At 37.5% G+C, this 23,808-nt stretch overlaps 2 pseudogenes; both read left to right on the forward strand.

Moving 5' to 3' along the window:
- The first annotated feature begins 13,106 nt into the window (after positions 1-13,106).
- LOC147501981 (uncharacterized) lies at positions 13,107-13,747 on the forward strand (annotated as a pseudogene).
- A 4,064-nt stretch (positions 13,748-17,811) lies between these two features.
- LOC147501982 (uncharacterized) lies at positions 17,812-18,366 on the forward strand (annotated as a pseudogene).
- Positions 18,367-23,808: the final 5,442 nt, after the last annotated feature.

Raw genomic sequence — 23,808 nt, forward strand, 5'->3', positions numbered from 1 at the left:
GGTTGCTAAAACGTGCCACATAGGCCTTTTAGCTTGCCCAACCAAATTTGGCACCCCAAATTCAAAAAACCAATCAAACCGCATTTTCTGTTTTGAAGTGCTAAATGATACGGACGACATAGTTTCTACTGTCCATCCATTATTTTGTAACTTAAGTTGAAATTTTTTTAGACGGACAACACAGTTTCTACCGTCCGTCAAAATTTAACATACGGACGGCAGAAACAATGTCGTCCGTCTCCCGAACTTATTATTGCAGCTGCTAGCGAAGGTCTTAACTTTAGTTGGGTTTTTGACTCTTTCCAAATTTAGGACCTTTTTAGCAGCCCCATTAGAATGACATTTTTGTGGTTGGGGTGCTATATTTGACTTCAGCTCCCCATATAACCCCCTATTTAGGGCAGGGAATCGGGTCGGGTTTGACCAGAATCCGACCTGACCCAAATCAGAATAGTTTGGGTTCGGGTTTATTTTTTTTATCCGTTTACTTATTCTGGTCGGATTCGGGTTCGGATATATTTTTTGCGCTTTTTGATAAACGGTAAAAATTGAATAATTTACCTACGAAATGAACGATGAAACTTAAAACGCAAGAAAAACTTAACTTAATTACGCGTTGCTATCAAAGATTTCTATACTCTCAATTCTATCGAAATAGAGTGGAGTTAAAAGTTTGTTCCACTCTTAGTTCTTTAGCATTCAAGTTTCCTAGATTGACTAATCTATTCAAAGTCTAATGAGAGTAATGGTGGGATTTTTACACTACGATGTGAATTCGAATGACAAGATACGAATAACGAAATTATATATATATAAAGATTATAACTTTATTAAATTTAACTAAACAATAATTGAAATCTAAATTAATAACTAAGAATTGAATAACAACAATTGAAATTAGATCTAAACAAATTTAAATGACAAAATTGAAATGAACAAGAAATAACTATTTTATTTATCTAATTAATTTAACTAATTGAATTCAAAAACTAGATCTACAAGCTATTTTAATGGCTACTTTTTATTCTAAACTATCTAACTATATCTAACTTAAGAGCTAAGTCTTCTTTCATGCAAAGGAGGATACCAGATCCACAATTTCGTGCATGGGCTGAGGAGCCATGTTTTGGGCCGGAAAATCAAGCCCAAAGCCCAATTTCTTCAGTCCAGAGATCCTATTTCAGTTGGCCTTGACTTCAGCAGACTTTTCCTCCACTTCTACTCGTCTGATTGGGTCAAAGCTTAGACCATTGGAAAGCTCTTTCCGAGCCTGTTGTTTTGACATAAGGTAGGCCCAATTCTAAGGCCTGAGTCCACAGATATGGTCTTCGGAAGTTCTGCTAACTTGTGCACTATTTCTGCCCGTGTTGACTTTTCAGCTTTTGACAAGGGGGCTTTACAAAGACTGTTTCTCCATGAATCTTGACCTTTATCACAGAACTTCTTAGCAACCAACCCTTGCTCCTTTATCTCGCCAAAGTGGCACATTTCTGCACATACTTGACTTTACTGCTTGAAATATATAAAAACACGTAATCAGCATTAACTCTTATTTATTACTCGCATAATTGGTCTAAAAGTATGATTGTTAAGGGGATAAAACTACAGTTTTGGGCTCTTATCAATCCACCCCCAAACATCATTTTGCTTGTCCTCAAGCAAATATGAGAAATTAGAATATGTGACCAAAAATGGAGTTCTAACTACTCTCGTTTCGCTGAGTGCGATTACATTTACCATATGCAACAAGGCCTTAAACCATTAAGAATTCCCTAGTGGACGAGTTATAGCCTCGTGAGAGTTTTCCAGTGAAGGTACTCACAAACTTCATCTATACTACAACGACTAAGAAATAAAACTATTATTTCCTTATTCATGCTATAAATTATCTATACATCTCACTAGCAATAAATACAGAATAATCAAGTCGAAACCTAAGCTAATATATGCATAATAATCAATCATCTACAATAAACATATATACAATGAGTAATACTATGAAATGCACTAGCAGGTCCATTTCTGAAAACTCGGAATATCGTCTTTAAGTAGGTCCTCACATAAATATCAAGACAAAAACCACTCTGATTTTTCCGCTCAAGTTTCACTACTCCAGTGTGCAGTGGGCACACTTTACCTTACAATCTCAATGACACACAAGGAAGCCGGAGTTGATCAAACACATCTGCCACTTACTATCACACTAACCTATTCCTAATTGAGCTAGAGGTTTTTATTAGGTGTTGCGGGGATTAGGAGATGGTTTAAGAAGGAAGGAAATGGATATTCAGAAAGAACAAGTCTGAGATAATAGAGTCTTCGTATTATGTAACTAGAGAAGACCTTGCTCCTTACTTTTGCTTCTACACTTTGTTTCCATCCTTAGCCATATTTTTCTTTTTCTTTGGCTTTTGACTCCTTTGATTTTATTTTTGGAGTTCTAACTATTTATTTTTTTATTTTGTTTATTTTTTTCTTTTTCTTTTTTTTATTTGGATGGAAACTTCTTTTCTTATTTGATGCGACTAATAAATTCTTGATTTCAAAGGTCCTTCTCTTTTCTATTCCTCATCTCTATTCTCAGACTTATTCAACCAATGGGTAGGCTGATTTTTATTTATTTATTTATTTTATTTGTTTTTGTAACAGGTTAAAGGATTTGTAGTTTTTGAAAGGCTAAGGAAAGGCTCAGAGGGGTGACTAGCGGAAAATAATTTCATAAGGGTTGAATTTCTGGCTATATCGATCCAAAGATGGCCTAAATTCTTGCTTAGGATATGATATAGTGATCAAACAAGTGGACGTGTGATTTCTTTATCCGGATTTTACTTCTCCCTTGTGTCATTTCTCTAATGCTTCACTCATATAAGGCTTTAGGCTATATTCTCACAGGATTTGTAGAATAAGTACTCTAGCTTAGGTTTCAGAAACTTACTACCAAACAATCATAAATACTCATGTAATATATTTATAGCTAGATGCAAAGATTATTACCTACATATTAACCCAAGTTTCTACAATTTATTATAATGCAAAAGCTACGTGAGACTTCTAGATTATTCAAAGCATATTGAAAGAAAACAATACCAATATTCCTAAGTGTATAGCATAAACTTTTAATTTTTAATTTTTTTTTTTTTGAATTTTTGAAATTTTTGTATTTTTAACTAGAAAATAAGTGTATATTATACATATCTATATCCTAACAGATGCCTTAATTACACGTGTTTCTATGCCCCCAAACAAAAAGCATGCTTTGTCCTCAAAGTATTTTAAATAAAGAGGGTAGGAAAATACCAATGAAACGCATGAAATTCGGAACATCTGCAAAAAATGTTATAACATACTAATAGAAAATAAAAACTGACGCAACTCTATAGGAGTTCCACTCGTTATGGGGTAGTAAGAAATTACTTGCTTGGGACATAAGCAGACACTAACTGAAACTAAAACTTACCTACACTCTCACTTAATCATCATCCTCATTATCTAGAAAGAAATGAGGTTCATTCACGTCCTGCCATGCCATAATAATTTGCCAAGCTTCACGCCATTTATCATCTATGATTGCTAACCTATTAAGCGCCACTTGGTCGGATGGGGTGTAAGGTGCAACCAGATGAGGTTGTATCCTCCACCCTTGCCAAGCCATTGCAAGGAAAGATCGAATAATACTATTGGTGGGTCGCATAGTGTCAACCCTAACCCAATCCGTGAAACGGTACAAAAAACAGGGAAGAAACATAGCATAATTCGGCACACTAAAACAGGCATAAGAAGGTACTTACTTATGCTTCAAGCTATGGGCTCATGCTAAACGAGACATTAAGGTTCGGGGAAGGTCATAGAACATACGTCCCATGGCTAAAGCAAGGAAAATGCTGCAAGTGGCTTCCTTCACAGAAGAAAAACACCATTCCCCTAATATGTTTAGCATGATCCAAAACATAACAGTGCCCACGTTCATGGAAAGGCTACCAAGGGCGACGTTGTATTCCCCTTGGTCCTCAATACGGAAAATTCCTGCCCCATAAGCTTCAAGGAAAAACTCATAGGTGTAGACATACATATTATCTACCCAATAGCCCCATGGGTCTTGTATTTCAGCGAGCATAGCAAGTCCGAGAACAAATGCTATTAAAAACTTGGTAATTTCCATTGGTTCATCCTCAATGGTGATGGAGAACACTTGTTCTCCATTTGGTCTATCAAAGAACACGCAATTATCATAAAAATACGATGTAAGTGCGGGAGAATAATGTTCATCAGGTCTTACCATTAGCGGTTCCCAGTCGACGTGTATGATCACCTCGTGAAACCAAGCACCATAGGCGGTGCTTTGGAATAAGTCTTCAAAAGATTGCTCGGGGATGACTTTAGGAGTTGTCATCTCAAAACTATCTTCTTGGACCGCTGCAACTATCCTGGAACAACCCGCAGAAAACTTGAAATTTTTGGTGCCAACAGGTTCAAGGCACAGGGTGCGCTCAAGCTATGCCTAGGATGGGCGCAGGGTGCGCTCTGGTGATTTTCAAGTTCCAGGCACTTGGGCGCAGGGTGCTCTCACTGTTAGCCTGGGATGGGAGCGGGTTGCGCTCCGGATGAAAACTGGAATTCCAGTGTTTTGGGCGTAGGTAGCGCTCAGGTTTGGGCTGAATAGGTGCAGTCGCTTCGGGTTAGGGTTTCTTTTGATCGTGAGGCGCGGTGGCGCCTCTAGGGTGCAAAAGCTTCGGGGAGCCGATAGGCGAAGGGCGCGAAAGGAAAAATAAGGTAAAGTGGGAGTGAAACGTGGGAGATGAATGTGAGATGTAGTTGGGGTTGTGAGTGTAGAATGAATGAAGTTTTTATAGGTTTTAAATTGCTAAAACGAATCGGGAAGTTGCCAAAAGGCTTTAAGGCAATTGCCGAAAATAATAAAATTTCCAAACCCGAAAATGGAAATAACTCATATTCTTGATTTTAAAACAACCATAATATCTTTTAGGTTGAATTTAGGATAGAAACTACCTCACTCATCGAGATTTCATCCTACCACAATATCTATTCATAGCGATGCCCATATCGGCCATATTCTCAATCCTCACTCCAAAACAAATTCTAAAATAGACGATCGTATAACGAATTATGCTAAGCTATTAAATACCACCCCCAAACAATTCGGGAAGGTGGGATTAATGATAAAAACCACGCACAATTCGAAAATAACCAAATTATATTAAATTTTAAATCAAACAACATAAAACAACAAAATTCACTTTTAATTACTTAACTAATATCCGAATTAATAAAACAATAAAAACAACTAAATAACAGCGAAACACAACATTATTCGAAACACCTATCCCTATGATGAAGATGGACCTTGAGATGGAGATTGGCCCTGAGATGAAGAAGGGCCCGAGCCATTCATTCTTTGGCGACGACGCTCATGCCTCTCAGACTCATCTGAAATAGAACCCTCCAAGGGTGGCATGCGTCATAGAATCTCTACTCGGAACAAGCGCTGTGCTTCCATCTCAGCCTTTATTACTGTATAATGGGCCTGGTGATGATGGTGGGTATTCTCCATGTTAATCAAGATATCTTCCTGACCATTTTCGAGTATTCCAAAACTCGTGTTAAGGTTCGTTTGTTTATTTCAAACTATAATCTGTCTATCTCGTATATCTTCACAAATAGCGTAAATATAACGTACGCTAGTATGCAACACTGACATGCGTTCTGAATCAGACGTACACCTCTCCAAGGCATCTTCATCTAACCGTGTCATGTCCTCCCCTTCCTTATCCGAATCCACCACCCTATCCTCCGGCAACATCCAAGTCTTTTGGATACACTCCTTATAACTACTTTCATTTGTGTGCAATTTCAACATTATCCGCTCAGTTCTTGGTTTATTCCCCAAGACAACATTATCTTTGTAATTAAAATAGGAAATGGTGCGATACTCTTCCCAACTCCTTTAATCATATTTAGCAAAAACTCGAGGATACAGAATTCATACCTCTTCTCTTGCAATATCCAGAGAACGTGCAGACATGTGAACCCGATGTCGCTCACTTTCTCCTTCCCAATGACGTTCTTACCAATCCACTGAGTTATAGCCAGTTGGTTGGTTCGCAGAGATGACTATCGAGCACAATGAGAAGTCGTATTATATTGACCCTCCATGAGGGTGTCGTTCATCAATGCAGAACTCCAAGATCTTCGGGACTCCCGCGGTGGCTTCTAGGTTGCGTCCAGGCGTAATGCCTAAAATTTCAGCCAATTTCTCTCTCGATAATTCTCTCCTAGTCCCAGCCACTTTCATAAACATTTTTTGACCGTCCAACTCTCTCTTTTTATAGAACTATTCGACCAAATCGGGGTGGTAGAAATTATGAGTCGAGTACCACAACCGATTCCAACCCCTCTTAATCATCTCGTCACCGTAAAACTCTACACGCTGTCGGCGGCCTACGGCTTGTTCCGGCAACAACCTTCGTTTTTGAGCCATGATATCTTAGCACGATTTGGGGGTTTAACTGGAATGTGGGAATGGAGTTTGAGACTCTTTCACTAACAAACAGTAGTGGTGGCGCGGGGGTGGCGCAGCAGTTCCGATTTGTTTGAGTTTTGGGTGTTTTTCTGTAGTGGAAATTTTTGGGATTGGAGGAGGATTGTTGTGGAGAAGATTTGAAGTTGGAATTGTATTGTGGGCGTGGGTGTTTTTAGGTTTCTTTTTATTTTTATTTTTGGTTAGGTTTTTTAATTTGGTAATGGCGGAAATTGGAAAGAATTCGCGTATCTGTTGGAGGAAGGAGACGCATGCGCGTGCATTGGGACCAGGCCCAACTTGATTTTCCAATTTTTGTCGATTTTTAGCGCAACTTCAAACTAAAATTGCCGCTTCGTTACCAGTCCGATTTTTGCGAATGAGATATGGAAATGATCATGAGAGAATTCCAAATCCAATGATCCATAAAATACTCTATTCCGACCATGGGTGACATATAAGAAGATGGAAAATGCCTCGAAGTGCGTACATGACGTAAGTTATGCGAACGAATGAAATCTAACTTAATAGAAAATGTCAACCTGAATCGTAATACAATTAAATGGTCTAACCAACACAACTGGAGAGTTAAAAAATCTAGGATGGAACGAACACCCCACCCCCAAACAAATTTTAGACACATAGTTGAGAAAATTTGTTTTCAAAAGTGGGTCTTTTAAAGTCAGATTCTCGAGACTTCTCAACTTACTATGGTTGTGATTTTAACAAATTTTTTTTTTAATTTTTTATGAATAAAATTTAATATAAGAGAAACAAGAAAGCAATAAATCATAATTCACACCATAGAGGAACATGACTAAAAAACCGAGAAAACATGCAAGAGTGGAAAACGTGAATTATGTTAAATGTGGACTTAGGATCCGGTGTTTACAGCCACACACTCCATAGGGAGGTCCCGGTTACCTTAATGGTGTACTTACTAATATATGGAATTGAAAGGAAGTACACCAAACAACAAAATGAGCCGTTTATAGTCAGATACTCGAGACTTTAACAAATAACATATATATATATCAACAACCTAAAGAGTTATGGGTCTTTCCATAAATAAATAACATGGAATGCATTCCCAAATAGAATTAAGCACCAAGATTTCCTACGACGCAACCTAGTGGAATGAAGCGAAGTCTGATAGACCTCGAACATAACCGAGCAAGCACCTTCTTTTTCATCTTTGAACGAGAGGTTGTCCAAGTGAATGAGTGTGAAAAAATGGATGGTTGTGGAAGGTATGGTGGATAAGGATAAGTATTAGAAGGAAAGAATGGAAAGAATGAAAATGTGGGTTTAGCACAACCCTCATTCATGGTGTGGGTAGGAAGTGTCTCAATCTTGAAAATGAAGGTGTCAAGTGTCTTTTCCTTAGTAATTATTTCCATATTATGAGGATTTAGAAAATTATTAAACACAGAAGAAGCAAGAGGGTCAAGTGCAAACTCCAGGTTCCTTTGAAAAGGTGTAGGATGGGGTACATTGAGGGAAGGTGAATGATGTGAGGTGGGTGAATGGTTATCAATAGGAGGGGACTCTCGAGGTGGCGAAAAAGAATTGCAAAAGAGTTGAAAGAAATCTTCCTCAATTTCCTCAACGTCCAAGGAGTCCTTATTAAAGTTGGAACTTCCAAAGGAAAGGAATTTGTGCATCTGATTATTTGGAAACGTGGTTTTAAAATAATCATGAGCTAAACTCTCGATCATGCTAACCTCTCTATCGATATTGGTATCAGAAACCTGTGTGATCGTTTTAAATGCATTGACCTCAGCGGAAAGATGGCCAAAAGATAAAGACATCAAACCATCGCGGCAATTTATAAGCGCGTTGGCAGTTGCCAAGAAGGGGCGCCCTAAAATGATCGGGACAGAGTCGTTAGCGACTTCTGTATCGAGGATAACAAAATCCGCAGGATAGTAGAAATCTTGAACCTTAACCAGCTCATTTTCCACTACACCCTTAGGATGGTTGATAGACCTATCAACTAATTGCAACGTCATTGTTGTAGGTTGCATTTCTTGTAGACCTATTTGTTTATATAAATAATAAGATAGTAAGTTAACACTCGCCCCCAGGTCTAGTAAAGCAATGGTCGTGTGAGTATCTCTTAAGGTGCATTGTACAGTAGGACGACCAGGGTCCTTGTACTTAACTATTCCATTATGTTCTGATAAAGTTGGAACCTGTTCAGTTAGAAAGCCATCTTTAGGAATATTTGTTCTACGCCTAGTAGTGCACAACTCTTTAAGAAACTTAGCGTGGTGAGGTAATTTTTTAATTGCATCGAGAAAGGGTAGGTTAATCGTTAGATTTTTGAAAACTTTCCTAATATAATCAAAGTTTGTATCTCTCTTGAACATGGCTAATTTCTGGGGAAACGGTGGTTTCTTACTATGTTTAGCGTATGGTTCAATTGGATGTCTAACCTTAGCTTTTTGTTTCTTAGGTTGTGGTTTAACTGGAACCTTTACAGGGGTAGGATCTTCAGTTTCTGTTTCGGTGTCTAGTGAAATATCTAGTGTAGGAACTCCTTGTGGGGTAACTATAGACATAGTTACTTTGTTATCCACCACTTTGCCTGAACGAAGAGTGGTGATGGAATTTATCTCCCCTACGTTTGCATTTTCGTTATTAGTATTACCGTTTACTTCAAAGGCTGTGTTTGGTGTTTTAGGATTAGGTATCGCTTGTCCTGGAAACACACCTTTGGGTTGTACTTTCTCTTGAGCTAACTGTTGTAAGGAAAGTTAGATGGCTTGTAAAATCTGTTGTTGAGATTGTATAAAGGTATCAAAGCGATCTGGTTATGGAGTGGTATTTATTACTGGTTGTGCGACAGGAACTATGTCACGTTGATTATTTATGGGTGGGTTGTGATAGTTATTATTATTAACCGGAACGATACCTCGATTTGCATTATAATCATTATTGTTATAATTATTATAATTACCCTGACCTTGTCCTTGTCGTGGTTGAGCTTGGTTGTTATAATTATAATTACCCTGACCTTGTCCTTGCCTTGGTGGACCATCGTTGCAATTGTTTGTTGGCCTATCATTTGGGTTAAACAACCTTGGAGATTGTTGATTATTTCGCCAACCGAAATTGGGGTTTTGTCGCCAAGCTGCGTTAGGTTCGCTATTAATGGAACAAACATTAACTTGTTGTGATTGTTGTTGTTCATAGGCGAACGGACAATAGGAGTCGGGATGCTCTGGACTCAAACAGAAATTACATGGGTTGGAGTTGACATTCATGATGGGGATAGGCGTTTGTTGAACAGAAATAGCCTCTACCTTTTTAGTTAGAGATTCGATCAAATTTTTAAGTTCCAGATCGGGTTTCATCTCAAACATACCGGCGGTTTTAACTGTTGTAGAATAACTAACGGAACGGGAGATATCATCACTACCCCATTATTATTCCGCTTAGTCTGATCTTCTAAAAATTTATAAGCCTCTGAGGCTCCTTTACTTAAGAAACTACCCCCATTCATTATGTCAATGACTTCTTTATGGTGGTGTAGAAGTCCTTTGAAAAAGGCACGAACTAACATGTCTTTCGCGAGGTTATGGTGTGGACACTCTATAAGTAGGTCGGTGAAATGATTCCAAGCCTCTGAAAATGATTCATGAGGATTCTATCGAAAGAAATGAATCTTGGAAAGCATTTCATCGGTCTTCAGTGGTGGGTAAAAATGTTCCATAAACAGTTGAACAAGTTTAGCCCACGAGTCCACAGAATTAGGTGCTTGGGCCGTTAACCAAGACGCCGCCTTATCGGCTAAGGTGAAGGGAAATACCCTCAGTTTAATTTGTTTAGCACCAACCGAAAGATGGTGGAAAGTAGTAAGGACTTGGTCAATCCTACGCATGTGCTGATAAGGTTTTTCATGGTCTAACCCATGAAAAATGGGTAACAAATTAAATATATTTGGGGATTCGAAATCCCACCGGTCCGATAGAACGATGCAAGATTTCGGGCTATCGCTCAAGGCTTTGTAAAAGTCTGAGAGAGGAGATTCTCTTTCTTCAACCATAATCTCAGGTATGGTGTGTGGTGTGCTAGCTAGAGATGAAGTGAGTGGTATACTAGAAAGGCGTGTTTGTTGACGTTGTCAGTTAATTATATTAGGTGTTTTTCTTCAGCCTGACCTTAGTCTCATGCAAGGCTAAGACCAATCTTAATGAAAAACAACAATACTCCAAACAATCCTGATATGCTAGTATAAACCTCTAACAGAAGATGCAAGGTGTGGAAGAAAAGAGTACCTGAAAGCCTCCTTGCTTCGCTTATGAATAACGTCTTGTTTACGCGTGCTCAGTGTATATAACAAGTTAGAACACTGAAAAACTTGAAAAAAATGGAAGTTTGAAACAAACCTGTGGAAATCGGGCAGTTTCAGCAGAGGGCGCAGGTGAGCTCAGAATAGGCCTAGGAAGGGCGCAGGTCGCGCTCAGGCAAAAGTTGGGATTCCAGGCGTGTGGGCGCAGGTGGCGCTCCAAGTTGGCCTTGGTAGGGCGCAGGTCGCGCTCGGGAAAAGTTGGAATTCCAGGCGTGTGAACGCGGGGTGCGCTCGTGTTTTGCCTTGGTAAGGCGCAGGTGGCGCTCATCCAAAAGGTGGGATTCCAAGCGTGTGGTTAGGACTTTGAAAACTATCGTTAGCGCTCCACTTTAGCTTGCCCTGTATAAACGGTGCTAAAAGCCTCGAAAGTAATTTTCATGGAAACTTGCAAAGCTGAAAACGTTCAATCACAAATTCAAGGAGAATCCGCAACAAGGGGTGGGTGGGTTATGGGACTTTGAAAAACTATCAAGTCTAAAGAAAACAATACTAAAGAGTACTAAGATGGCAGCGGCGCCATTTGATAAACGATAAAAATTGAATAATTTACTTACGAAATGAACGATGAAACTAAAACGCAAAAAAAACTAAACTTAATTACGCGTTGCTATCAAAGATTTCTATACTCTCAATTCTATCAAAATAGAGTGGAGTTAAAAGTTCGTTCCACTCTTAGTTCTTTAGCATTCAAGTTTCCAAGATTGACTAATCTATTCAAAGTCTAATGAGAGTAATGGTGGGATTTTTACACTACGATGTGAATTCGAATAACAAGATACGAATAACGAAATTATATATATATAAAAAGATTATAACTTTATTAAATTTAACTAAACAATAATTGAAATCTAAATTAATAACTAAGAATTGAATAACAACAATTGAAATTAGATCTAAACAAATTTAAATGACAAAAATTGAAATGAACAAGAAATAACTATTTTATTTATCTAATCAATGAAGAACTATGATTCAAAGAATTAATCTAAAACAATGTATGAAACTAATTAATTTAACTAATTGAATTCAAAAACTAGATCTACAAGCTATTTTAATGGCTACTTTTTATTCTAAACTATCTAACTATATCTAACTTAAGAGCTAAGTCTTCTTTTATGCAAAGGAGGAGACCAGATCCACAATTTCGTGCATGGGCTGAGGAGAGCCATGTAAGAGATTTTTTCCTTCACTATCCAATTTTGTTTGAGTTTGGGCGGAAAATCGAGCCCAAAGCCCAATATCTTCAATCCACAGAGCCCGTTTCAGCTGGCCTTGACTTCAGCAGATTTTTTGTCCACTTTTTCTCCTCTGTTTGGGTCAAGGCTTGACCCATTGGAAAGATCTTTCCGAGCCGGTCGTTTTGACATAAGGTAGGCCCAATTCTAAGGCCTGAGTCCAAAGATATAGTCTTCGGAAGTTCTGCTGACTTGTACACTCTTTCTGCCTGTGTTGACCTTTCAGCTTTTTACAGGGCTTTACAAAGGCTGTGTCTCCTTGAATCTTCGCGTTTATCACAGAACTTCTTAGCAACCAACCCTTGCTCATTTATCTCGCCAAAGTGGCACATTTCTGCACATACTTGACTTTACTGCCTGAAATACATAAAAACTTGTAATCAGCATTAACTCTTATTTATTACTCGCATAATTGGTCTAAAAGTATGATTGTTAAGGGGTTAAAACTACAGTTTTGGGATCTTCTCACTATTTTTAAATTTTTAGTGTTATCCGATTGGGTTAGTCGGGTTCGGTTCGGGTTCGGGTCAGATTCGGATATTAAATTTCGCTTTTAATCGGGTTCGGGTTCGGATATTATGAAACTATTCGGATTCGGATATAGCCATATCTGACTTGAACCTGACCCGTTCCCTGCCCTACCCTTATTGGACTTGCTCTCAAACCCTTTACTTAGAATTTTCACGCGTAAAAGGGGCGAAACTCCATAAAGGTCTACGGCATCTACATTTTGTTGGCTTTTCACATCCCCTGAGAAGAAAAAGTATCAACTTCCGGCCGATGGTATATATCACACCGATATTCGGTCAAAAAATCTCTATTACATCTTCATCCTCACACCCACGAATTGACCATATGGGAATAGATAGTTGTTTCAAGCTTCACAGACCACACTAGAGCTTCATAGACGCAAGTAAAACACACCTCTCTCTCTCTCGCAACTTTTTGTTTATAAGATTATTTATTGAATCACAATAATTCTAATTTTAGGGTTAATTGGAGACGTTTTTTAGAAACTAATCACAGATGGCACGAAACGAAGAGAAAGCACAGTCTATGTTAAATAGATACATAACAGCAAAGAACGAAGAGAATAAGAAACCTAAAGAACGCCGCCCTTTTCTTGCTTCCAAATGACGTGATCTTTCCGATGTTGATAAATGGAGGCAACAGATAATGCTTGAAATTGGTTGGAAAGTCCCTGACATTCAAGGGTGAGCATCGACTTTGCGACCTTAATGACGAGATTAATAAACTTATTAGAGAGAAAGGGCATTGGGAGCGTCGGATTATTGACTTAGGTGGTCAGAATTATACTAGGCATTCTGCGAAGATGACTGATTTGGATGGGAATATTGTTGATGTTCCTAATCCTAGTGGTAGAGGTTCTGGGTATCGGTATTTTGGTGTTTGCTGAAGTTGCCGGTGTTAGAGTTGTTTGAGAAGTTCACCGAAGTTGGAAGGAAGAGGAGGTATTATGATATTTTTAAAAAGGATTTAAAGATGGGATATTATGTTACTACGTTCTATTTAAAGATTTTGTATTTTATACCCCCTCTATATGAACAATTGTCTAAAATCGTTGAGGATATAAAAGGAACAATCTATGTAAGATTTTGATTAAGGAATGCAGGTAGGGGTCTACCTAACCCATAGCTATTGTTAAAAAAAAACGTTCTATTTAAAGATTCAATAGCTAATTAGATCTTGCATGAATACAGCCTGGGAAGTTGAAAACTTTGGGACCTTACTGTGTGACGAGTTGTTTTACTTTTGCTTGATCAATCTTCGTTTATTCATTTCTCAATTTATTAGTTAGTCTCTAACCAGCGGACATGGGTTGTACAGGTATTTCAACCGAAGAGAAAGATAGTCATTTGGTATTGCTATTGTAAGCTTGTTATATTATATAAGAGCATCTATAATGGTGAGACCTCTTGAGCACCAAACACCAAATTTTCAAATTCTTGAAATTTTGGTGTTTTCCATCTTTAATGGCGAGATCTCTTTAATACCTGATAAGTACCCAAAACTGTATTTTAAACCCCGTAGAGACATTACATTTAAGTCAATTATGTGTTTAATAAATGTAAATTAATTGTATTTTCATGTTTTCACGGGTTTCGACAGTCAACGATAAAATACACACAAAACCTGCGTTTTAGCATGAAATACAGCCGAATAAAGCTTGGACTTGAAATCTTCAGTATCAGCTCATTTAAAACTCCAAACTGCCAGCAAAGCTCATGGACTCAGAGAACCATTAAACAAGTTGAAGAATCCAAACTTGAGTCCCTAAGCCAGCTAAAGAAGAGATTTTGTTCAAACTTACCTAAATTAGCCCGAAAGTTAGGAGAAAAATTCAAATGGAGATATCTTCCGTATCCTAACTCTGATTCAAGCATTCGACAAGCTAAAATGATCAACGTAGAAAACTCTACGTAATGATATCTAGCTTCCAAAAAATGGTCTTACGGTTTGGAATATGAAGATAAAGCCAAAGCCTGTTACTATTTAGTCCAAGCCCATTACTATTCTAGAGAATATTTCCTAGAATATTCCCTAGCATATTCATTTGGGATATTATATTTTATTTATAACCATTAGATTTAGATTAGATGGATTGAATCTAGACCGTCAGAAAAACTATAAATAGAAGGGTCTAGTTTTAGTTTTTCGGATGGAATGGTTAGCATTCCATCAGTAGGAGTAGAGTAGTTTACTACTTTTCTAGTGTAATGAAGAATTTAATTTCCAGTTTTTGATTAAAATGTTTTTAATTCAGTTTTATTTTCTGTTAATTAGAATAACACTTTAGTTTTGTGATCTCGGAGCAGAAACTCTGCCCGAGTGAGGATTATATCTGTTAGGGAGGATGTTTCGATAATTATAACGATTAGGAACCGAGTAAGTTCACCCAGAGATGTGGTTCTGAATCGATTCCACGCGCAAATAATGCTCGTTCAAAGATAAAGAGTCGTTATTAGGGATTAAAAATCGAGACTAACTCTTTTAACGGAGATATGTAGAAACTCTGCCCAAGTTAGGATTATATCCGTTAAGGAGGGTGTTTCGATAATTATAACGATTAGGAACCAATTAAGTTCACCCAGAGATGGGGTTCTGAATCGATTCCACACGCTAATAACGCATTCAGAGATGAAGAGTCGTTATTAGGGATCAAAAATCGAGACTAACTCTTTTAACGGAAATATGATTCGCTCAAACAGATTTTTATCTTCAAAATAAAAGTCTATTTTCTTTTATTTTCAATATTTTCTCACCTAAATCCATTTTCACAAACATCACGTGATCAAATTAGTTTTTGTTTATAAATAAACTTCTGCAATTTCATTAAAATGTGAACGAAATGACAAACCCGTCCGCTGTTTTATAGCCAGATCAATACCAAACCAAAAAAACATAAAACCAAACACCAAATCGGCTCGAATTTGGTGTTTAGCTTTGGTGCTTAACCAAATGTACGAAACCGCGTGGTTTTTCAAACACCGCGTGGGCAAAAACACTTTCTCATTTCTTAACAAAAACAAGCCTTTATTGTGGGCTTTTCTCTCGCGGTGTTTCGAAAGCAGCAGCTGTGTTGGGCTTTATTTGGCACGGTTTTGGAAACACCACAAGGTACATTTGGTGCTCACTCTTTGATGTTTCCACTAAAGTTGTTTGGTGTTGGTTTGCTCAAAAATATTTGGTGTTTTTAGGTCTCACCATTAAAGGTAAGTATATAGCATTGTTTCAAATTAGGCCTAAAAGAACCCTAATCAGCCAAATGATAAAAGCCCAGCCCACAAAATAGCTATGATTTAATGTTGACTAAATCAACAATGATCTAGTACTCTTTCAAATTAACATTTTAAACTGCACATACCCTATAAGACTTTGAATCTGCCATGTCATAACTTGTGAGAAATATTTGTAACAGTCGAATGGGGGATCTGTGGGACCCACACCAAGCATTTTTATTAGAAAGATATGTAAGCATGCTCCTCAAACCATTAAAAGCCATATGGCATTTCATTTACCTTTTATACAGGAGAAAAAAAAATAGCAAAGATGAGAATAGACAATTAGATGCACCTTATCATTGAAAATTAAATCAATTAACAAAATAAACAATATAATGAGCTAACCTTTGTAATTCAAATTTGAAATTTTCATTTCCAAAACTATAATAGATTTTGATTTTTAAAAATTGAAATTATAAAGTAAAAATTGTTTGTTTGCATAATAGTAGTAATAAAAATCAAATAAAAAAAAAAAAAAAAAACGATGGACTAAAAATAATATACTAAGAGAAAAACAAGAAAAATGTGTGTGCGTTTAATTGAGTTTCTATTGAAAACTTATAGTGCTCACCCTAGAATAAAATTCTGGCTCCGCCACTAGTGCTTCCCATGTATATACTACTTACTAGATTGATGCACCCACGTTGTGCATTTTGCTTAAAGCATCAAAGGGTAATATCGTCAATCTACTAAAAAGCAGGAGATGAGTCCCGGACATTAAAGTAGTTTAGATTTAGATATATGCATTACTCAACGCTTCCGGGGGGTAGAAGAGCAAGTCCAATGGAGTGCTGCTAAATTGGGCTGCTAAAAGGTGCCACATAGGCCTTTTAGCTTGCCCAACCAAATTTGGCACCCCAAAATCAAAAAACCAATCCAACTGCGTTTTCTGTTTTGAAGTGCTAAATGATACGGACAACATAGTTTCTGCCATCTATCCATTATTTTGTAACTTAAGCTAAATTTTTTTTAGACGGACGACACAGTTTCTACCGTCCGTCGAAATTTAATACAAGGACGGCAGAAACTATGCCGTCCGATCTCCCAAACTTATTATAGCAGCTGCTAGCGAAGGTCTTAACTTTGGTTGGGTTTTTGACTCCTTCCAAATTTAAGACCTTTTTAGCAGCCCCATTAGAATGACATTTTTGTGGTTGGGGCGCTATATTTTTCTTTAGCACCCCATATAGCCCCCTATTTAGGGCAGGGAATCGGGTCGATTTGACCCGAATCCGACCCGACCCAAATTCGAATAGTTTTGGTTTGGGTTGATTTTTTTATCCGTTTACTTATTCGGGTTGGATTCGGGTTCGGGTCTGTCGGATTCGGGTTCCAATTCAGATATATTTTTTGGGCTTTTTTTGAATTCTTAGTGTTATCCGATCGGGTTAGTCGGGTTCAGATTCGGATATCAAATTTCGCTTTTAATCGGGTTCGGGTTTGGATATTATGAAACTATTCAGATTCGGATATAGCCATATCCGACCTGAACCAGACTCGTTCCCTGCCCTACCCTTATTGGACTTGCTCTCAAGCGCTTAGAATTTTCACTGTGGGCTGGTCCCGAAACTCCATAATGGTCTACGGCATCTACATACTTGGCTTTTCACATCCGGAGAAGAAAAGTATCAACAGCGACTGTATATATCACACCGATATTCGGTCAAAAAATCTCTATTACATCTTCATCCTCACACCCACGAATTGACCAGTTGGGAATAGATAGTTGTTTCAAGCTTCACAGACCACACTAGAGCTTCATAGACGCAAGTAAGACACACCTCTCTCTCTCGTCACTTTTTGTTTATAAGATTATTTATTGAATCACAATAATTCTAATTTTAGGGTTAATTGGAGACGTTGTTCAGAAACTAATCAAAGATGGCACGAAACTAAGAGAAAGCAAAGTCTATATTAAATAGATACATAACAGCAAAGAACGAAGAGAATAAGAAACCTAAAGAATGCCGCCCTTTTCTCGCTTCCGAATGTCGTGATCTTTCTGATGCTGATAAATGGAGGCAACAGATAATGCGTGAAATTGGTTGAAAAGTCGCTGACATTCAAAACGAGGGGTTGGGTGACCATCGACTTCGCGACCTTAATGACAAGATTAATAAACTTATTAGAGAGAAAGGCCATTGGGAGCGTCAGATTATTGACTTGGGTGGTCAGAATTATACTAGGCATTTTGCGAAGATGACTGATTTGGATGGGAATATTGTTGATGTTCCCAATCCTAGTGGTAGAGGACCTGGGTATCGGTATTTTGGTGCTGCGAAGAAGTTTCCCGGTGTTAGAGAGTTGTTTGAGAAGCCGCCTACGTTGAGGAAGAGGAGGTCTAGGTATGATATTTTTAAAAGGATTGACGCGAGTTATTATGGGTATCGTGATGACGAGGATGGGATATTATGTTACTACATACGTTCTATTTAAAGATTTTGTATTTTATACCCCCTCTATATGAACAATTGTCTAAAATCATTGAGGATATAAAAGGAACAATCTATGTAAGATTTTGATTAAGGAATGCAGGTAGGGGTCGGCCTAACCCATAGCTATTGTTAAACAAAAACGTTCTATTTAAAGATTCAATAGCTAATTAATTAGATCTTGCATGAATACAATTTGGGAAGTTGAAAACTTTGGGACCTTACTGCGTGACGAGTTGTTTTACTTTTGCTTGATCACTCTTCGTTTATTCGTTTCTCAGTTTATTAGTTAGTCTCTAACCAGCGGACATGGGTTGTACAGGTATTTCAACCGAAGAGAAAGATAGTCATTTGGTATTGCTATTGTAAGCTTGTTATATTATATAAGAGCATCTATAATGGTGAGACCTCTTGAGCACCAAACACCAAATTTTCAAATTCTTGAAAATTTGGTGTTTTCCATCTTTAATGGCGAGATCTCTTTAATACCAAACAAAAAACATCAAACCAAACACCAAATCGGCTGGAATTTGGTGTTTGCTTTGGTGCTTAACCAAATGTACGAAACCGCGCGGTTTTTCCAACACCGCGTGGGCAAAAACACTTTCTCGTTTCTGAACAAAAACAAGCCTTTATTGTGGGCTTTTCTCTCGCGGTGTTTCGAAAGCAGCGGCTATGTTGGGCTTTATTTGGCGCGGTTTTGGAAACACCGCGAGGCACATTTGGTGCTCACTCTTTGATGTTTCCACTAAAGCTGTTTGGTGTTGGTTTGCTCAAAAATATTTGGTGTTTTTAGGTCTCACCATTAAAGGTAAGTATATAGCATTGTTTCAAATTAGGCCCAAAAGAACCCTAATCAGCCAAATGATAAAAGCCCATCCCACAAAACACCCATGATTTAATATTGACTAAATCAACAATGATCTAGTAGTCTTTCAAATTAACATTTTAAAGTGCACATACCCAATAAGACTTTGAATCTGCCATGTCATAACTTGTGAGAAATATTTGTAACTGTCGAATGGGGGATCTGTAGGCCCCACACCAAGCATTTTTATTAGATAGATATGTAAGCATGCTCCTCAAACCATCAAAAGCCATATGGCATTTCATTTACCTTTTATACAGGGAGAAAAAAAAAATGGCAAAGAAGAGAATAGACAATTAGATGCACCTTATCATTGAAAATTAAATCAATTAACAAAAGAAACAATATAATGAGCTAAGCTTTGTAATTCAAATTTGAAATTTTCATTTCCTAAACTATAATAGATTTTGATTTTTAAAAATTGAAATTATAAAGTAAAAATTTTTGTTTGCATAACAGTAGTAATAAAAATCAAATAAACGAAAAATAAAACGATGGACTAAAAATATTATACTAAGAGAAAAACAAAAACAAAAATGTGTGTGCGTTTAATTGAGTTTCTATTGAAAACTTATAGTGCTCACCCTAGAATAAATTTCTGGCTCCGCCACTAGTGCTTCCCATGTATATACTACTTACTAGATTGATGCACGCATGTTGTGCGTTTTGCTTAAAGCATCAAAGGGTAATATCGTCAATCTACTAAAAAACAAGAGATGAGTCCCGGACATTAAAGTAGTTTAGATTTAGATATATGCATTACTCAACGCTTTCGGGGGCGTATAAGAGCAAGTCCAATGGAAAGCTGCTAAATTGGGCTGCTAAAAGGTGCCACATAGGCCTTTTAGCTTGCCCAACCAAATTTGGCAGCCCAAAATCAAAAAACCAATCCAACCGCATTTTCTATTTTGAAGTGCTAAATGTACAGACGACATAGTTTCTGCCGTCCATCCATTATTTTGTAACTTAGGTTGAATTTTTTTTAGATGGACGACACAGTTTCTATCGTCCGTCGAAATTTAACACATGGACGGTAGAAACTATGCCGTCCGTCTCCCGAACTTCTTATAGCAGCTGTTAGCGAAGGTCTTAACTTTAGTTGGGTTTTTGACTCCTTCTAAATTTAAGACATTTTTAGTAGCCCCATTAGAATGACATTTTTGTGGTTGGGGTGCTATATTTGCCTTTAGCACCCCATATATCCCCCAATTTAGGGAAGGAAATCGGGTCGGGTTTGACCCGAATCTGAATAGTTTGGGTTCGGGCCGATTTTTTTATCCGTTTACTTATTCGGGTTGGGTTCGGGTTTGGATATATTTTTTGGGTTTTATTTTTTATATTTAGTGTTATCCGATCGGGTTAGTCGGGTTTAGTTCGGGTTCGAGTCAAATTCGGATATTAAATTTCGATTTTAATCGGGTTTGGGTTCGGAGATTATGAAACTATTCGGATTCAGATTCGGATATAGCCATATCCGACCCGAACCCGAACCCGACCCGTTCCCTGCCTTACCCTTATTGGACTTGCTCTCAAGCGCTTAGAATTTTCACTGTGGGCTGGACCCGAAACTCCATAAGGGTCTACGGCATCTACATACTTGGCTTTTCACATCGGGAGAAGAAAAGTATCAACAGCTATGGTATATATCACACCGATATTTGGTAAAAAATCTCTATTACATCTTCATCCTCACACCCACGAATTGACTAGTTGGAAATAGATAGTTGTTTCAAGTTTCACAGAACATACTAAAGCTTCATAGACGCAAGTAAGACCTAAGCAGTTAAAATTGGTTTTCAGAGGTAATCGGTCTAAAAGCGATATGCAATTAATCGGTGAATCGATGATTAATCTGCAATTTAATCAGTTTAATTGGTTTTATATTATTATATACAATTATACCTTCAAAATATTTTATTATAGAATAGCAACAACATTAAATGTATTAATAAACATTGTTATTAATTAGTAGGCATTGTTATCTTTGTTTTTATTTATTTTATTGTTTTTAAAATTTTAGTTGTTTTTATCTAATTTGTAGTTTCATAAAAAAAAATTATCTCATTCTTATGTAATATTAATATTGCAATTTCAATGCATTTGGTGTGACAAAATTTGCAAAGTTCTCTTGTTCAATTTGATTGATTGAATAGAAAACAGTTATTAGCGAAAAAAAATATATAGAAAATAGTCAAAATACAACTTTTTGGATGGGAATATATTTTAAAAGGCTAAATCTACGGTGAGCATGATGTATCGAAAGTTTTGGTGCGCACGATTTCTAGCCACACAATGGGAGGGTAGAACCGGAAGAACAGGAGGGTAGAACCGGAAGAAAAAGATTTTACAAGATAGCCTCATAATTTTGTCGACAATGTAAACGAAAAATGGGTTTCCATTTCTAAAATTGAACCTGAACAAATCAAAGAAACTACTCCAGACTGCTGTTGCTTCTTCTTCTTCTTCACCTTCAAACTATGTAACGCCCGTATTTTTAAATACGTATTTTTCTATTTATTAATTATTTATTTATTTATTTTCAAAATTCGTCGGATTGGACTCGGGATCGTGGGGCCCGGTTTTGGGTCCGAAGTCGGTGTTGGGCTTGGGTTTTGGACCCAAGTATATAAACACATTTTTCTAGAAAATAGGGTTTAGAAGATAAAAAAAAAAAAATGGAAAAAATGAAAGCTGAATTTCAAGCTCGCTCGTTAGGGCTGAGCGACGGCTTGGACTAGGAGGGATTTGTCGGGTTTTAATACAGGTGAGTGGTTATATTTTTAAATTTTCACCGAACCTGCTTGATCTATCGAGTTTTGGCTTCGGGCTCGGTATATTTTTTGGTTATCGCGTCTTGTCGATTTTTCCTCCTCGTGGTATTGATAAACCGTCAGTAGTTATAAACGTTTAAATCTGAAACTATGTTGGATTGACTATCGGCCGCATGGTCGATAATGGCGATAAAGCCAAATACCAAGAAATCGCCCGATTACCATTTTTATGTAAATGGAACCGTGGTCTTTGTTGTGTTGTGGGCGGATGATGGGTTGTTTGATGTCGGGGTATGTGTTGGATGTTGGTTCTTGATGTTTGGGTGATGGTAAGGTCTTTGCCAAAGCTTGGAGAAAGCTTGAGCCGTCGTTAATGGCGTTCGCCATTCTTTTGGGATCTTGAGGGGGGGCGATTTTGTAGTTTGAAATGTTTACGATATTGTTTTGGGTTGGATTTACGTTTGGTTGTAGTGGGGGGATGAGTGGGTGCTGGAGAGCGTTGGTGGGGAGCTTGAAGCACCATTAATGGCGGTGCGATTTTAGATCTCGTTTTGGGGAAGATGGGGGATCAAATTATTTTGGGATTTTGTTTTTAGTAAAGTTATAAGGTTTTCGATTTGGATCAAAACCGTGGGGTTGAAAGTGGAGGACGATCGGAACTGGCGGTGGCCAAATCGGTGGCTGCTGGTGGAGGGAGAAGAAGCTCTGTTCCTCTTAGTTGGGATTGGGCGGTTTAGATTGTTGGTCCAAAGCCTTGGTTGTTTTGATTGGGCGAAATCTTGTAGTTTTGTTTGGGCCCGATTTTTATTAAGTTTGGGACCGGTTCTAATATTAGTCTATGGGTCCGTTTTTCATTTGTATTTGTGGACCGGTTTAACTTAACGGCTTTTGGGCGTTTGTAATATTGTTTGGGACCAGTCCATTGGACTTAAAATAGATCTAATTGGGTCTTTAAATGTTTAGATTTTCGGTTCTAAGGTTTGGGCTTGGCGGTTAGGTCCGAACCATTACCTTGGTCATGAGTCCATGAGCCATGCACTTTTGACCTTAGCCATGAACCATGGCTATGACTATGAACCCGTTGAACATAGAAACAATAGTTTGACTTTGACTTTGACCTTTGACTTTGACCATGCCAGTTTTGACTTTGACCATGACATGTTGACCATGACTTTTGACTTTGACTTTGACCGTTGGCCCGTGGAATGTTGACTTTTCCAGTTTTTCTCATATTTGATTTTATGGACTATTGTAATAATAAAATGTTGTCAAACATTATATAACGTTGTTTGTCTTTATCTAATTATGATTTGACGTGAGTAGTGTGTAAAGTATATATATATTGGGCTTTGATTGTGGATCAGATGAAATTTGTTTAATTGTGCTACATTTTATGTTGTAAATTGTATGGACAAATCAAATGTTGAAATGTTTGTGGAAGCCGATATAAATTTGGTTGTCATTATTTAATTAAGATTTGACGTTGATATTGTGACACTATGTAATATGTTGGGATATATATATTGAATGCAATAGTTTTGGAGACATAGATGTATAAAAGCTTTATTATTTTATATGTGAGATGCTACTATGAGGTAGTATAATATGTGTGGATATTTTCCCATGGGTTTGTGGCGTAGTGCAATAATATATTGGCACGGAAATAATAAAAGTGGTTACTGAGATATAATTGAGATATTTCTAAATAGTGTGGCTTAGTGCAATAAGGTAATTGACCCGCGTGATATATAGTGGAATTATTATGAGTCATAGATGGATGACACCTGAATAAATTACGTAACTCGAA

The sequence above is a fragment of the Coptis chinensis genome, chromosome 4 (assembly GCF_015680905.1).
Source record: "Coptis chinensis isolate HL-2020 chromosome 4, ASM1568090v1, whole genome shotgun sequence".
NCBI classification, from domain to species: domain Eukaryota; kingdom Viridiplantae; phylum Streptophyta; class Magnoliopsida; order Ranunculales; family Ranunculaceae; genus Coptis; species Coptis chinensis.